The sequence below is a fragment of the Oryctolagus cuniculus genome, chromosome 2 (assembly GCF_051225735.1).
Source record: "Oryctolagus cuniculus isolate XC-2025 breed Fujian yellow rabbit chromosome 2, ASM5122573v1, whole genome shotgun sequence".
In the NCBI taxonomy this organism is placed as follows: Eukaryota; Metazoa; Chordata; class Mammalia; order Lagomorpha; family Leporidae; genus Oryctolagus; species Oryctolagus cuniculus.
This window is the reverse complement of record NC_142868.1, coordinates 63,909,371-63,923,961: the sequence shown is the minus strand read 5'-3', so window position 1 is coordinate 63,923,961 and position 14,591 is coordinate 63,909,371. Positions and strand designations below refer to the sequence as shown.

The 14,591-nt window shown below is 40.2% G+C and overlaps 1 protein-coding gene across 6 annotated transcripts in view; it reads right to left on the bottom strand.

Annotated features, from left to right (window-relative positions):
* LOC138848472 (uncharacterized) overlaps positions 1-14,591 on the bottom strand; it is a 749,635-nt gene that overhangs the window by 228,665 nt on the left and 506,379 nt on the right. Inside the window, exon 4 of one of the 6 annotated variants that reach the window (XM_089325511.1) lies at positions 13,696-13,996. The exons of the other annotated variants lie outside the window; for them this stretch is intronic. The gene's annotated coding sequence lies outside the window, so the exon portion shown is untranslated. Of the gene's footprint in view, positions 1-13,695; positions 13,997-14,591 lie in introns of those variants that run through there. 6 annotated transcript variants of the gene reach the window in all.

The window sequence follows — 14,591 nt, the reverse complement described above, 5'->3', positions numbered from 1 at the left end:
TTTTTCAATGCTATGGGAAACAGGTATATATAACAAGTGTAACAGTAAATGTGTGTGAAATATTCACAAGACACATAAATAAGAATAATTACAAGGAAAGGTATTCAACTCCCAGGGTGGAAAAATAGTCTGTCAAGTGATTCTTTCAATTTTCAAGGCTGTTATCTTTAAAATATTCTGTAGTGCATATTCATATCGTTATAGGAAGGACATTTGGTTTGGCAGACAGATCTCTTGAGTCAAAATAATTCAACCCACTCCAAATTCCTAACTGCTTGCTGCAAATCCCCATATGGCCATTCTGCCAGCCTCCCAAAATCAACTCATTCAAATTTGGACCCATTTTCTTCTATCGTCTCTTTCCTCATAACTCATCTTTCCTCTAACAGTCTCTCTCCATACTGGTTTTTCAATCTAGTCATCCAAGCTGGCAAGGCTGGAGGGCTACCTCATCTTCCTGTACTCCTTGTATTCCAACCACATCCCACAATTTGCCTGTCCCTGAACATCCCAGGTTCCTGGCTTTGTGTTATATTTGCATAGACTTTCCCAGTTGAACATCCTAACTCAAAACCCAAAACCTAAAATGCTCCAAACTCAGACTTTTTGAGTGTCATGTCAGCACTCAACAACTTGCAGATTTTATAATATTTCAGATCCTCAACCTGTACTGTTCATTTAGCAATGTAAATTTCCCAAGGAAATTTTACTGGAGGAAACAATGCTCCCTCTTCCAAGCCCACTTCAAATGCTTTGGGTTTCCTAATCAAAACAATAATTCTGTCCTTGTCTGCGTGAGGACAGAAAAGTTCAAAAAGTTTGTGGCAGATGCATGGATTTCAAACTTTTTGGCATCAAAATAAACTCAGCTTTTAACTGTACTTTTCCATAAACTTTTTGAAGCACCCTCATGTGTTCTATTACCTTCTTCCCATCTACATTTTTGTACATTTGCATTGGATGTGTCTCTTGCCAGATCACATGTCAGAGGGTTTGGGGTTTAGGTCTTCACAGTCTCTTTATCCTTCAAAGACTAGGTATATGGCCCATGTGAATAACATAATAATTAACCAAAAATATTTGTTGTTTCTAAGCCCATTATAGAAACTATCTGCAAGAAATCCAATAATTTTGAATTTTTAAAATAGAAAAGGAAGAGGCTTGGATTGGCTCAATATTCAGCAAGCGCCAGATGTTTCAGATGGTGTGCAGGTGCCAGAAATCTGCTTTCGTGCTTCTTTGGCAACATGGCCATCTTTGTTATTCCCACTTCATCACTGCAGATACCAAGGGCCAGAGGTTAAGTAACTTACTGAAGGACAAGTAACTAATAAGAAAAGCAAGTGATTTTGAACCCATTTCTGTAGAACTATATAGAGAGCACAGCGTTTCCACCATACCACAGGTGCTTTTAAATTAATTGCCCTCAGTTTTTTTGTTGCCTGCCTAAAGGGATAATAGAGTCCCTGTGGTTTATTTACTCTTTCTTGTTGCCCCTTTGGGTTAGTGTCCTGTTGCTGCTGTAATAAAATACCACAATGCAGAGACTTGAAACATCAAACACTTATTATCCGACAGTTGCAGAGTGCAGAAGTCCAACAGGAGTGAAGGAAGGTGTCTACAACGCAGGTTCCCTTTGTTGGCTCCAGGGCAGAATCTGTTCCGTGCTCTTCTATCTTCTGGATGCTGCTTGCATTCTTGGATCAGGGCTGCATCACACCTGAGTCTAACTTGGATCAAGGCTTCGTCACTCTGAACTTGTGTCCTCACCAAGGTGTGGTCTGCCTCTGACTTTCTCAGCTTCCTACTGTAATGACTCTTATGATGACATTGGGCTCCCCTCGGATAAACCAGGATAGGTTTCCTCTCTCAACAGTTTCAGTTGGATCACAGCTGCAAACTATCTCTTGCCATATAATGTAAAATTCACAGAATCTAAGGAGGGGGGTGGATCTTTATTCAATCTCCCACACCTGATAACTGAAATATGTATTACTAAAAAAAAGATCTCTGTTCACTGTGGTAACAGCACAGGAAAGTTACTGGCCAATAACAGGGTTAAGGCACAGGTGTTTGGCCTAGAAGTTAAGATGCTTGTGTCCCACGTTCGAGGACCTGTGTTTGATCCCTGACTCTGGTTCCTGACTGTAGCTTCCTACTGCTGCAGGCCCTTGGGGGCAGTGGAGCAAGTAATTAGGTTCATGCCACCCAAGTGAGAGACCTAGATTGAGTCTACCCCTCCCCCAAATCCATCTTCCACCCAGCCTTACTCACAGTGTTACAGGCTTTGGGGGAGTGAGCCATCTCTCTGCCTCTCAAATAATTTTCTTTAATTTTAGAAAACAAATATGGGTTTGAATCAAGGGCTTCCAACTATGTAGGTAGCTCAGTCTAACACATAACTGAATCAACTAGTCAGAAACAAAGACACCTGCTTAAAAAAACACTTGAACCCTAGACAAACAAAACTGAAAATATACTTGACACTACTCATGGAGCAGAACCAGTCAAGAATTCTGTATCTTTTATGGTTTGGAAATTGGAATTTATGTTATTTAATCTACTTTGCTGTGTAACGGTTCTTTTTGAATTTAAGTAAGTGTCTTATGGTCAGAATTCCCCATGCAAAGCTCACCTCTTTGGTAAAAATTGTGTTTCTAACTTTGTCTCCAAGTCATCTGAATGGCAAAATGGCTCTCTTTGACTTCTTTGTTAGCTTCTTCAAGTGAACTAATCACTGGAGCCACTCATGTGGTAGACTGGCAGTCAGAAGACTCAAATGTCAAGATGTTTTTATCAGTCACATCAACAGTAACTTTCAGATTGAATAGTTCTCTGGTGTTTGTCAAATCTTTGGCATGGATTTTATTTTTTTACCTTCATAACACAGAAATTGCTTACATGCTAATGCAAACTTCTTTGTCCAATTGTTCACACATCTCAAGAATATCCTTCACCTGTTAGTGGAAAAAAGATGACGAGGCATATCCCGTTACTGATGAACGCCCATTAGCCTTGAGAAGCAAATAGACCCCCTTGTGTGCATCCAGTATGTGATTGTAATAGAATTCCATTTTGTGGTTTGTGGAAAAAGAAGCGCTTTAGAGCCAACCCACGTTGTGTTTTCAAATTTCATATCAATATACATTCAGCTTCCGAGCTGCTCACTTGCTTGCTGGCATGTATCCCATTTTCACAAGCCATTTCTTTATGAATTATGGGAATATGTAGGCAGACATCTAACTGTTTAGAAAAATAAATGTGTATGTTTTGAGCATGTGCTTGCTGTAGATGCAGTACAAAATTCACAGGTAGGAACCTCAGATCAACAATGAGGCCTTTTTTAGAAAGTAATATTCTTCATGCCTACCAACTTGAATACTTCTGTTAAAAATTTTTTTCTCTTTAAATATCACTCTGCTCCATAATCACTAATATAACGACCTATCTAAAAATGCCATATGTCATCAAACTACTTGGCAGCAAAAACCTATTTGAGACCCATTATTTAGTGACAGCAGTGTATACTTGAATAAATAAACTTCATTATCTGGAGGCTCAAAGCCATGAACATCTGTGAATGAAGTGATATAGCATATTGATTTTGCTGTGGTCCTTCACGGCCATGTAGGTGGCATTACATCAGCTTACAATTTCAATGGCCTGCTGCAGTTCAGAAATAAAAAATCATTATCTGGAAACCTCTCAAACCAACAGAAACGTAATCAATTTTTTATCTGTGGTAAGGCACTGGAAGTCAGTGGTAGATTTTCTGTCCTCACTGCGCTCGTTGTCTTGTTAAAATATTTAGGGAGCTCCCATGGGAAATACTATACCTAGATTGAACCTGTTTACATTAGGAAGTGAAAAATCTGCTCTTTGTATCCTGTTAGCCACAAACGTATCCCGGTCTTATAGAGTCTCTTCCCCCAGAGGATTACAGGATATAGCTCTCCACGAGTACCTGAACACCCTTCTACTGAATTACTGAAGCCACAGGGACTTAGTGCTTCAACCTCGATTATTATCTGAACTCAGCACACAGTCGTCTATCATGTAACTTTAACTCTCATTCAGGTGGGAACACGCTAATTTGACACCTAACATTATTGCCAAGAATGCTCTTTTGATGATTATGAAAGAAAAATAATCCTATTTTGGCAAGTACCATAGATGTATTCCAAGGCTGATGATGTGACTTAGGTCAACAACCCTTTCATGTAAGAAGTTATATTTCTAATTTTTGTTCAACCAACCACATTTATAGAAGATCTGCTATTGTCTAAACATAGTAAAAGTGTGGAAGGGTGAAGAAGTTATATTTTTTCTTGTCAAGGAGTTTACAATTTAGTGAGAGGGAAGAGACGTGTTTACAAATGCCTATAATGCAGGATAAAGTAGAGTTGTAAGGAAATCACCATTGGTTATCTGAAATGGGATTATTTCTGATAGAGAAGGAATGAGAGAATGAATGGGAAGAGGTGCATGTGTGATGAACAGAAGTTAACACCAGATAACCACTAATTGAGTGCTGGCACTGCGAAAATACAATCCATCAGGGGAGTGTGACCTTAAATCAGAATCTATACAAATAGGAATGAATCACAAATACAATAAGTCTATGAGAAAGTGCAGGGTGTGATAAAGGCATAAAACCAGAGGGCTTCATTTAAGGATTTCTCGATTATATGATAGTTAAGCTGGGGGTGGGCATAGCCAGAAGTGGAAGAGAGAGTTAACAGAGTAGGGGAGAAAAGGATGGGCAGGATTAAGATCCGGTTTGTCCAAGACACACATAAGAGGACGACTGATGTGACTACTTGTGTCAATACAGCTCTCAGGGTCTTCACTGAAACATGGGGATTTATGGATCCTGTGGACAGGTGTTTGGGGTAGCAGTTAAGACGTTGGTTGGTTTGCCCAAATCCCATTAGCAGAGTGCCTGGGTTTGAGTCTTGGTTCTGTATCTGATCCAGCTCTCTGATAATGTGCGAGGCAGCAGGTGACGCCTTAAGTACTTGGGTCCTTTGCCATCCACATGAAGTCGTGGATGGAGTTCTTGGCTCTTGGCTTCACCTGGCTCAGCCCTGGCTTCTGTGGGCAGTTGGAGAGTGGACCAGCAGATGGAAAATAATTTCTCTCTTTCCCTAAGTACAACCAAAATATTTCAAAGTTTTGGGGAAGTCGGGATAGCTGGATTGAAAAGATAAAAACTTGAAGTGCTCTTTATTAACTATATGCCAGGCATTATGTGAGGTTCTTGACATGCATTCCTTCATTTAATCTACAGTGCTCTTATTTCACAGATGAGAGAAATGAGGATTCAGGAAGCCAAGCAAAGCCTCTAAAATAATCCTGCAGGTAGATAATTTTCCTCAGGAAAAATTCAAGTGTGTTTGATATTAGGGAATGTGAATCTGGATGGAATCACTCACATTTTGCAGAAAAAGGGATGAAAAGAGATTAGGCTATTCTTCCAAACATGAAGAGTCAGATAGGCAGAGAGTCAGGATTAGAAACTTTATTTGGATAATTTTATGTCAATGTAAATGTCATCAATGAAAATTGGAGAAAGGAAACCAGATGTGAGAGTTTAAAAATGGAAACCTCTGACTGCATGCTGCTTCAGAATGAAGCCCCAATTCCATCAAAGTCTGCAGCAGAGCTTCCCAAGGGGCTGCTGCAAATGGATTACACATGCAGTGTGAGATATTTATCCTCTGAGCCCTCGGCAAGGAGGGAGCTAGTCTACTGGGAGGTGTAAAGGGGTACACACACACACACACACACACACACGGTTTGTCTGTTTGGAACAGTCAATTGTATGTTGTAGAAACTCAGAACATGAGCTAGTGGCCTGATCAGAAAGTTTTCCCCGAGGATAATGGCAGCTGGCATTTGAATGAAGGTGGAGTATGCAGTGTCCATTGAAGGGAGGTGGAGATGGCCACATTGGTTTGCAGTTAACTCCAGAGTAAAGTACACCACGTGGAGAGAAGAGTGGAGAACAGAGCAGGATGAAGTATGGAATATTTTTGTGTGAAGGATCAAAGAGTTTCGTTCTTTATCTTAATGGTCATGGAAAACCACTGGAACAATCAAAGTTTGTAGGTTGGGAAAGGTTTCATTAGGGAGAGATGTTGACCTCATCAGATTTGCAGACAACTATGGAGAAAGTGTGACCATAGGAGAACTTTGAAGAGGCTATTGCGAGTCCTAGGTTAGGCAGCCTGGTAACAGCAGGAATGCAGAGATGCACGTGTTTCTGAAGATACACACGTGACCAGAGGGAGCCCAGGGGAGGGACCAAGATCCAGCAGGGTAGGGGAGAGCTGGAGCGGTGTTGAAAATGAGTTTTCCAGAGACTCTATCATGAGCTCCCCAGGTTGCAGCCTGATCCCCAGTTTTTACTTCTCTTAGCCAAAAAAGAATGTTAGAGTGGTCCTCACACTTTGTCATGACAACAGACAACATTCTCCATGTCTCTGCCATCCCTATATTCGTTTCACCCTCATCTGAATTGCCTTTCCTTCTGTATTCTCATTTCAAAATTTGATACATTCTTTAAATTCCAGATCAAATGCTACTTCTTCCATGAAACATACCTAATTTGAAATAATTCCTCACTATTTGTTGTGTATATTTCAATTTTGATGACCCATATGCCTCTATTTGTAAGTTGACCACATGTCCCCCTGTGTTTATTATCTTTGTGTCCACCTTCTCTACAGGGTTGGATGGAACAGCTTGTGTATTTTGTCCATCTATGCCAAAGTATATAAATCAGTTGGAGATTTACTGTGGCAGTATTTTATTTTGGCTCCGCAAAACATTTTGCACTATTTGCCAATTACATAAAAATCCAGATTTCCAGTTTCCCTGGGGAGAAACAAAGTCAGAAGCCATCAGGTCGAGTAAAAAGGGGTCTCCCCTCGGCCCACTCCCTTCACCATCCCTTATTGTCTATTAATTTTCATTATTAGCCTGGGCCCTGGAGGCACTGGAGTTTGGGCACTGGCCTAGAGAATTCCTACTGAATTTAACAAATTAATCAACAATGGTGTGTTGAGTTACTTATTTCAAGACTAACTGGTTAGGTCACCTAGAGTAAGATGCCAAATATTTCTTAATGGGCATTATCTTAGGTAATTGGTACTGACTTTCACTAGAGGGAGGGGGGGGCAAGTCAAACATCTGTTTGGTCTAAACTTCAATTTCCAAAATAAATAAATACAAACATAATCCAGCAACAAATAAAAAGCCTGATAAGTTACTGACTGAATCAGCACAGCTAGCCTAGTGACTTTTTTGGAGTACGTGTAAGCATGGAAAGGGAAGGTGGGTTCCAACTGATTGAAATCGTACTGTATGCAATTTGGTCCAATACAGTTAGTGTGGCTTACACATCTGATGTTGCTTAACAGTTGAAATCTAGTACAAGTGCATACAATAACTGATTTTAATAATGAAACTCGATAGTTTAAGTTCTTACTAACACATATCTGTAATGATGAAATAGATATACCTTCCTTACTTCCTTGTGCACCGAGTTTAAAAAATAATGTCTATTCTAATAGATTCACCCAAGTGACAAAAATTTCACACTGTCCATTGGTAGTTGAGAAGGCTAAAATAAAAACCACTAAAAGGAAGTAAGATACCAGAAGGAATCAAAGCAAGTTATTTGATATTACTGTATGTATATTAAGCACTTTTTCCTTTCTGCATAAAATGTAATTTAAGATTTATAAATGTTTCTGAATCTTTGGGAATCTGGTTGTTTTCTGAAAAAAGAACAATAAAGAGTTCCAATGATAAAAACAGGGGGTTAATTCGCTTGACTACTCACAAAGATATGAACAGATAATTAAATTTGAAGGATAAAAACATCAATGCAGTTTGAGTGCCTCGCTGACAATGCAGACACCAGAGGGGGAACTGCCTCTAGATGGGGCCTCCAAAAATATCAAAAGTTGAAATATTTTTGATCATGGAAAATTTGAAATTCACTTTCAAACCTCATGCTAGTTATTAAAAGATAAACCATTCCAATTTTTGATGTGAAAGGCTTAATTTTTTCTGTCTTCTCAGACTATCTCTTGGCTCTGAAAACTGTGGTCACCCTAAGAAGTATTCTGTTACAAAGCACCTTCTATGGACACAACAGGTTCACAGGTTGGAGGGGATTCCATGAATGCAAAATGATGGAAAAAATCTTACTATCGCGTGCAGTTACGTAATTCTTTCTGCGAAGTCCTGGGCTGCAGACATTTATAAAACTTGTCAAGCTTCAGCACTGTCTCTGAGTTCATCTCATAGGAACACAATGGCCATAATAGTACCCATTAGAGCTGCTATTCTTGTCAATTGTAGAAGCACAGGGCAAACATGGGATGAAGCTGTGCCTTGATTGACTGTTAAATTGCGATCAATGAAGAGTATTTGTGCCATAATCTCACGACGAAGCAAGTCCCGGCCAGCCCAGTGGTAAGTCAGCATGTATAACCCGTCAACACTGAAGCGTCTCCCTTGGATAACTGAACTGAATTTTCTTTAAGGCAACAGGGTACAATAGAAGTTACATTAAAAAAAAATCATTGGGGGCATTTTTCTGCCACCTGGTTAAAAAGAAATAACATAAGAACAAGGGCAAGGTCTGGATAGGAGTGGTGACTTGTCTCTAAATTATAGCTTTGTTGCACCAAGTTATATGGGAAAACCAGTGCTGTTCCTCTCATCTAATAGTGGGTGAAAATGATAAATGTGTAGAAACTATTTTCAAAGGTCAGCAAACTTGTCCTGTAATGGGCCAGAGAGTAAATATTTCAGGCTTTGTAAGCCATCTAGGGTCACAGTTGTATATTCCTGCTTTTATAAAAAAAATCCTTTAAAAATGTAAAAGATAGACTGACAAAACAGATCCTGGGCCAGCCACAGGCTGTGGTTTTCACCCCTGACTTCTGTATATGAGTGTGTACAGTTGTGAATTTTAATAAAAGTACGATGCACATCTCTTTGATCTCCTGTACCTGCCGCCCACATGCACCTGCAGGTATGGTCTGGAGGGCATCTCTCGCTTTTACCCCAATGCTTGGAAACAGCAGCAAAGGCTACCTCTGAAGCAAGACTGGGAACGGAAGGCAGGCAACTGCACGTTTCCTCTTGCACCTGCTTCTAAACTTTTGTATCTTTGCAGGCCCTGTCACTGTTTAATCTCTGCCTCTCAGTCTTGCAGAACGGCCTTCGAGAGAGAAAAAAATTTTTTTCTTCACCCAGAAAGCAAACAGAAGAAAAGCCCTCTTCCCCCAAGTCCGCACTCTCAGACACACACACACCTACACGTTACAAGATCAGCATAATGACAGCAAGCCAAGCCAGCCCGTCTGCTGCGATAATTGCCTCACGGTCCAAAGGAGCGTGGTTTGAAACTGTGCTTCCCTATAACCTTCAACTACACTGTCTCCGCTGTGTACCCACTCGCTAGAACACAATTACTGGATATCTTGCTGTTATTTTGTCTGCCAACAGTTATATTCTCAATGTTGTGACACTGAGTTGTCGCCGCCTCCTGAAAATGTCATCTTGCTTTTAACCTTCAAAAAAATACCTCCATTTTATTCATAATGAGTGATAACTAGTAACATTTACTGAATACCCCACTATATGCTAGTACTATTCTCCATGCTTTGTATAAATCACTCATTATTGCTTGCAGGAAGCCTAAGAAGTGGGTACTATAGATACTAATGTTGTTCCCACTTTACAGAAGGTGAAGGTAAGGGCAGGGAGTCAGCCACCATGCGCCATTCTCTATGAAGACAATTTCAAAATCAAATAAATATTATTTTCCAGAAGCCCAAAGTGTACCCTGATTGTTTGGGTATTCTTGATATAACTGTATTCAGAATGGGTTGAGCTATCATTTGTTCAACTGGTATTCATGGTGCAAAGAAAATACATATAACCTAGCTATATGATTATGTTTGTATGGTCTAAAGCTTCCAGGCAGGTGGCTCCCATCTGAATCAAGTCCACATCACTAGTCTTGTTATTTTAAGAACACAGTTGCCAAATGAGAAAATACATGCATTGCACAGAAAATCCTAATTTCTGGCTCTCCTTGAAGACTCAGAGGCCCTGGCAATCGGGTGTTTTGGCAACTGCTAACTGGCTCTCTCGGCTGCCTTTACCCTGGCCAGGGGCTTTCCGCTTTGCCTGTCTCTCCCAGACCACTCCACTCATTGGCATTACCCGGCTAGCTCCTGAGGGCTTTTGAGTTTGCAACTCCTGAACTGTTCACCCAAACAGGGCACGCTGTGCTGTGATTCCTCCGGAAAACGTATAGACCTAGTCAAAGCATGCAACGCTACCGACTGACATCCCTGTCGGGTAATTCACTAACCCCCCACACTTTCCTTTGTATTATTCTATTATTATCCCAGGCATTCATCAACTAAGGTAGCATTTGGAAGTGTTTTAACGTGCTGGACTCGATCTGTTCCTTTGCTGTTTTGAATAGTGTGTCAGCTTTCCTACGGCTCACATGACTCAGGTAATACACATCTGCAGATAATGTTCGGGTATATTTTACAAAAGTTTATAAAAGTAATTGTCAGAAATGATCATGCTTTGATTAAATAAATGTGCTATTGAGGAGTTAGGTACACAATTTAAATATGGCATGAATAATTTGTTAGCATATCTGTCAACCCATTTTAGTAGCTTTAAATTGTAGATACATTTGTGCAAGCACTATCCTATTTTGCAAATTTGACAGCAATAGCTGTTTCCTGAATGTATTTGACATTATTTTCTACATTGTTTTATGCCAATCACATTTACTGCAAACTGCTTATTACTTTATTGCTGAAAATGGCAACATGTATTTATTTAGCTTTTTATTTTAGAATCAGCAGGCTATCACTTGCTCTATTAATCAGATCCAACCTTGAGGATTATAGCCACCAGTTTCAAGTTTATCTAATTGCTGCTGCTCAAAAACTGAGAAATCAGTAATGCGGTTATACCAGCTCCCTTGAGGAATTATTGTTCCTAAGGATGTTCTATTTATTATGGGCGAAAGAAAGCCTTCCAATTTGTATGTATTTTTTCCTATTGAAAACAGTACATAAGTGGCTGTCTAAACTGTGTTTCAGGAAGGCTCTGGTGATGAAAAGAGTCAGGTTGACCTTCTGTTAAACATCACAGCTTCTGCTGCTTAGAATTTAGAAAGCTTTTGTTTTCTTGTAATTCCAGGGATCTCCCTGGCAGGCAGTGTTAGCTTTCCTATAAAATTAAAACTACATTTGTTAACTCACCTACCATAGTTTTTATTAGCTCAGCAGAAAAGTCAATATTTCTAATTTGTCACATCTGGATTTATGCCAGTGTTGATGTATAATAAACAGCCCAACAAGGCAACATAATATACACTAACCCAAATCTATAAAGAAGGGAAATGAAAGTCAAAATAAGAAAAATTACTTGGGAACCTGAGCTATGTGAAGCAATCTGAATCTGATTTTTGACTTTTGAAAAGGAAGGTACTTTATGACATTAGAATTTCGCATGAAAGATGGATGTTTGAGTCGTCTTTTCCTGTGGAATTCAGCAGTGTCCTTCCCCAGACACAGCGATGTTTTCACAGTCATGCTGGTGGAAGCCCAAAATAAAGTAAAAATGTTGGATGCCAACTCAGCCTCCGCTCACTCAGGTGGCAACCTGCTTCTCCTTGCTGTGCCTCAGTTTCTTCACTTGCAAAATGAGGAGTTGTTGGAGACTTTGATCTTTTGCTGTCAGCTCATGAGTTCTATGATTCTGACTCCTAAGAGTAAAAAGGACAAAGCTAGGTACACACTCCTATTTTAATATGTGCTTTAACTTTGCCTTTTCAAGAGAAGAAGGGGACTGAAAAATCACAAATGTGGTAAAAGAGGGATCATGGGAACTGCTGAAAAATGTGAGTGCTATCATGCATTTTTCCTCCTTCCTCTAAACCACGAAAGTCACCAAAAAATTTTAAAAAAGGCACAGAGAACACTGGTTCCAAGTTTATCTTCAGTCACAAAACACAGGCAGGGTTACTGCCGTGGTTTCTGCCTCTTTCTTAACAAGTTATCATCTAGGCTATCTTATGGTTGTTCCAGACAGAAGCCCATCTATTACAAAAGAATGTAGGGCAACAATACAACCCATTTACAGCTTAGCTCCAAACATATGGTGCCTGTAAAGCCATGGTGATGAGTTGTAAACATATATTCAGACACTTCAGATAAGTTATGTCTTACTTATGCCTAGGTTCTTCTGCTAATTTCCCTTATTAATGACCCTGAACTCAACAGACTTGGCCATTTGTATGCTTCTGCATCCATGGGATCAACCAATTCTGAATCAAAACTATTTCAAAAGAAAAGCTATATCTGCACAGGTTTTTTTCTAGTCATTATTCTCTAAGCTCTGCAGAATAACACATTTATATATCATTAACATTTTATTAGTTATAAGTCAAGTACAGATGATTGAATATATACAGTAGGATGTAGTTTACATGGAAATACATTATTGAAAAGTTTTTAAAAATGTAATTATTCAAGAGACAGAGAGGCAGAGAGGCAGAGAGAAAGAGAGAGAGAGAGCTCACATTCAGTGGTTCACTCCTCAAATGCCCACATAGGCTATTACTTGGCCAGGTCAAAGCCAGGAGCAGGGTACTCAGTCCACATCTCCTATGTGACAGGGACCCAAATTCTTAAGCTATCACCACTACCTCCTCCCTAGATCTCTAGTAGCAGGAAGCTGGAGTTAAGAGCTGAAGCTGAGTATCCAAACTTGGCACTCTATTGTGGGACATTGGTGTCTTATCTGCTAAGCTAAAAGCCTGCTCCTAGTACACCATTTTATATAAGGGAATTGAGCATCCAAGGATTTTGGAAACCATGGAGAGGGGGTCCTGGATACTGAGCTAAGACTTTACAGGGTTACGACTTCTTGTTACATGAGTGATAGCACAAGATAGGCAGTGATAGAGTCAAATACGCCCCCCCCCCCACACACACAGGAAGGTGCTTGAAATAAAAAATCCATGAACAAATGGAGTTCAAAGATAGTATTTTGGTGCAAAAATTTTATGATGTTCATACAGTTTTTTCACAACAGCATTTCCCATGAACTTTTTAATGCCCCTCATATGTTGTGCTGAAAGTCTGAATTAGGTCAACAGAGTCTACCACACTAAGTCAAAGGTAAAAAACAACCAAAGGAAAGGGAGAGGGAAGAGGAACAGGTCACCTTGCGTCGCAGGACAAGGAGACGCAGTCTCAGGAACTCTCGCTGGAGTCCACATACCTTTCTGTGTTCTTCAGAGTGTCCCTTTTGCCACCATGTACTCAGCCCTATTTTTGTTTTCTGCAGTTCAAGACCGGAAGGAAAAGGACCACGGTGAGCAATGGGGTCATAATGTCAGCAGCAAGGCAATCTCCATGGACTTCTCTTGGGATTGAGTGAAAGGGAGCAGTAAAAATCAGAACAAAAGAACCTCTCTTGGATAACTTTTAAAAACTCAATACAATGGAAAGGGGAGGGAACATATTTTGATATCATAAAAGCTTGTTTGAGGAGGTCCTACACTGAAGGAGGGGCTTGCACTCTGACCTGTGGGTCTCTCCTTTTTTTTTTTTTTTTTAAAGATTTTATTTATTTATTTGACTGGTAGAGTTACAGACAGTGAGAGGGAGAGACAGAGAGAAAGGTCTTCCTTCCGTTGGTTCACTCCCCAAATGGCTGCAATGGCTGGAGCTGTGCCGATCCGAAACTCAGGAGCCAGGTGCTTCTTCCTGGTCTCCCACACGGGTGTAGGGGTCCAAGGACTTAGGCCATTTTCTACTGCTATCCCAGGCCACAGTAGAGAGCTGGACTGGAAGAGGAGCAACCGGGACTAGAACCCGGCACCCATATGGGATGCTGGTGGATCTCTCCTTTCAATGTCAGCTAAAATAGACTATGCAACAAAATGGAAAATGATTAACATCCAAGAATTATTAAAAACGTTATTAAGGACAGGTTCCAGAGTTGTCCTTACATGATGTAAAAATTTCCTAAGAGTTAAAAGTGGATTAGTATCTATGGGTAATAATAAATAGATAAAAAATGAATAGTTCTGTAATAGTTACATCGTAGAATGAAGGAAAAATGTCTTAGCTGTAGTTACCAATTTCTACCCAATCTCATTGGTCTAGATGTGTTCCAAACTGCTTATATTCTTGTTTAATAAACTTGATCCTACTACATGTCCAGGCTGTACTGCATTTGGCTCTCTCTGGTGTTCCTCATGGTCAAGTACTTAAAGCTGTTGATTTAAGTTTACACTGTGTGCCTCACTCTACCCCACCCCTTCCCTTCCTGTGGCCAAGCCTCTGGTCTAGAAATTCATTCTTGCCCTGGCCAGTGACAGTAGCCAACCCTTTTGATTCCTCAGCCAAGAAACTCTCCAGGGTAAGTCCCTAGGCCTATCTCCTCAGCAGGGTTTAAGGGCTTTCTTCAGTAGCATCTCATCCTTTATTCCTGCTGAACCTCCAGCCTGAGCAACACCTTTT